Raw genomic sequence first — 2,500 nt, 5'->3', positions numbered from 1 at the left:
TTCGCGGTTTCACCTTAATGCGGCTTGTACTGAGACATGCATGGCTTAATCTTTGAGACAAGCATATGACTACTGGCAGGATCAACCAGGGAGCTGCGTCAACTAGAGCTGAGCAGCCGGCCGCCCGGGAGTGTGTCCCGGGGGCCCGCGCGAACACGCAAGCGTTCGCTCAATCATTCTGCAAACAGGAGGAGGCTGAGCTCCCCTGCACAATACACCTCGAAACCCTCTCAGGTCCCGGCGGCGCGCAGCGCCGTCCCAAGTACTTGGTCGGGTTCGAGAGAGGCGCAATCGCCCGGAGTTAGGCGAGTAGACGCTTTCGGTGCGACCACCCGTGCTCCCAACTGAGCTTGCCGCTGCCGACAGAGGCCCGGGAGCGTGCTGTCGTGGCATTGCCGGCGGGAGACAACACGCGCCACCTACGGTGACCGGCAGCTCCAACGCCAGCGCCACAGAAGGACAAAAGCCCCACTTGGGTGCCGAAGCGAACTCTCCCAGCACAGCGCACGCGCCAACACATCCGCACAGCTGCGATACAAACCACCAGCGAGAACCGCTGGGGCGACCGAGCAGCAGACGGCGTCGCGGCGCCGAGCGCCGGGCGGCGGCGCATCCTCAACGCACACAGTCCTCAATCGGACCAGCACACTGAAGATGTCCACCGCGCTTCGCACCGGCCCGCGAGGACCTACTTTGGCCGCACGGCGCCCCCGCGCGCAGGGTGCGCCGGCGCGCAGCTGCGACGCCTGCCGCGTCCGTCGGCCGGCGCGCCTGCCACTGGCCGCCCCCACCAGCCGGCTGTAGCGCGTGCGCCCACGCACCGCGCGGCCAGCACGCCGGGAGGCGCCCCCTCACCGGCCGGGGACGGTCCCACCCAGCCACCGCGCGTATCGCTTCACACCCAGATGCCGTTCAGTTTCATCGGCATGGTGGTATCGCTGGAACAACCGGTTAGTACCTCAACCTATCGTCGCCATCACCGATTCACCCCTAGCGAGAACAACCGCACCACAACGGGTTACCATTTCTTCATTTGCGTAACTTCACCAGAAAACGTAGGCGTCCATCGCCATTAGCAACTTCAACGATTATTGCATGCCTGTGTCAGGTGTCACGCCACACTACGTCTGCCCACATACACGCAACAAAATGTGCACGCCTAGACAATACGTGGAAGGTGGCCCCGTACGTATGCGATGTCCATTGCTCGAACGACTGTCAACCGGCCTCTGTAGCATGTCGCAGATATGGAACGCGGTGCACCATGCTATCACGGTGTTTGAGGAGAGACGACTAGGCCCGAATACATCAACAGACAGCTCATGCTGATCGCCATCCACGGCGTCCGTTCCTCCCACACGTCTCTATGGCGTACCACACTGCAATCCAGCTCTCATAGGGAGACGACACGTAGCTGCGTGCACAATATTTGCACTGTATGGTCCGCCGTTTTTGGCGCAGTCGTTGTACGGTCACACATGTGCCACGATGTATCATTCAGTACATAAGGACGAATGTGCAGTACAGATTGTGGTTTATGCGTACGACATCAGCGGACAGTTGACACAGGGCCGCACCACAACGTAGCCTGAGTACGTCGCATGCGAAGGGCATTGAACATGCAAACTTCTCACCAACCAGCTTGCGAAGGCAGGGGGCAAGGTGGGGACGTGGGGAGGGGTGGGGCGGGGGGCGGCATGTACGTCCTGCTGCCATCCACATTACAGTGTACAGCAGGAGCATGTGGAAAGTCAGCAAGACTTGCAAGGTGTTGTAACATGAAGCGATACACAGGGGAGCGGGCAAGTGCGAGTAGCGAACTAATTGCGAGGGTTGCGGGTGGGCAACACTACACTAATTGAACGAGTCGTATAACAATTACAGAGCAGGTTTAGGCGACAACGTGGGTTACGTTAGCGGACAACGTGGGTTACGTTAGCGGACAACGTGGGTTACGTTAGCGGACAACGTGGGTTACGTTAGCGGACAACGTGGGTTAGGTTAAGGCACAACGTGGGTTACGTTAAGGCACAACGTGGGTTACGTTAAGGCACAACGTGGGTTACGTTAAGGCACAACGTGGGTTACGTTAAGGCACAACGTGGGTTACGTTAAGGCACAACGTGGGTTACGTTAAGGCACAACGTGGGTTACGTTAAGGCACAACGTGGGTTAGGTTAGGGGACAACGTGGGTTAGGTTAGGGGACAACGTGGGTTAGGTTAGGGGACAACGTGGGTTAGGTTAGGGGACAACGTGGGTTAGGTTAGGGGACAACGTGGGTTAGGTTAGGGGACAACGTGGGTTAGGTTAGGGGACAACGTGGGTTAGGTTAGGGGACAACGTGGGTTAGGTTAGGGGACAACGTGGGTTAGGTTAGGGGACAACGTGGGTTAGGTTAGGGGACAACATGGGTTAGGTTAGGGGACAACATGGGTTAGGTTAGGGGACAACATGGGTTAGGTTAGGGGACAACATGGGTTAGGTTAGGGGACAACATG

The 2,500-nt window shown here is 58.4% G+C and overlaps 1 non-coding gene across 1 annotated transcript in view; it reads right to left on the bottom strand.

Annotated features, from left to right (window-relative positions):
- The window catches only part of LOC124773514, a 1,909-nt gene extending 1,817 nt beyond the window's left edge, over positions 1-92 (bottom strand). Inside the window, exon 1 of the ribosomal RNA XR_007014758.1 lies at positions 1-92. This exon is cut by the window's left edge and continues 1,817 nt beyond it. This is a non-coding gene — a ribosomal RNA (small subunit ribosomal RNA).
- Positions 93-2,500: the final 2,408 nt, after the last annotated feature.

This window comes from Schistocerca piceifrons, unplaced genomic scaffold (genome assembly GCF_021461385.2).
Source record: "Schistocerca piceifrons isolate TAMUIC-IGC-003096 unplaced genomic scaffold, iqSchPice1.1 HiC_scaffold_954, whole genome shotgun sequence".
Taxonomy (NCBI): domain Eukaryota; kingdom Metazoa; phylum Arthropoda; class Insecta; order Orthoptera; family Acrididae; genus Schistocerca; species Schistocerca piceifrons.
Note: the sequence above shows the minus strand (reverse complement) of the source record. Positions and strands in the feature narration are given on the sequence as shown.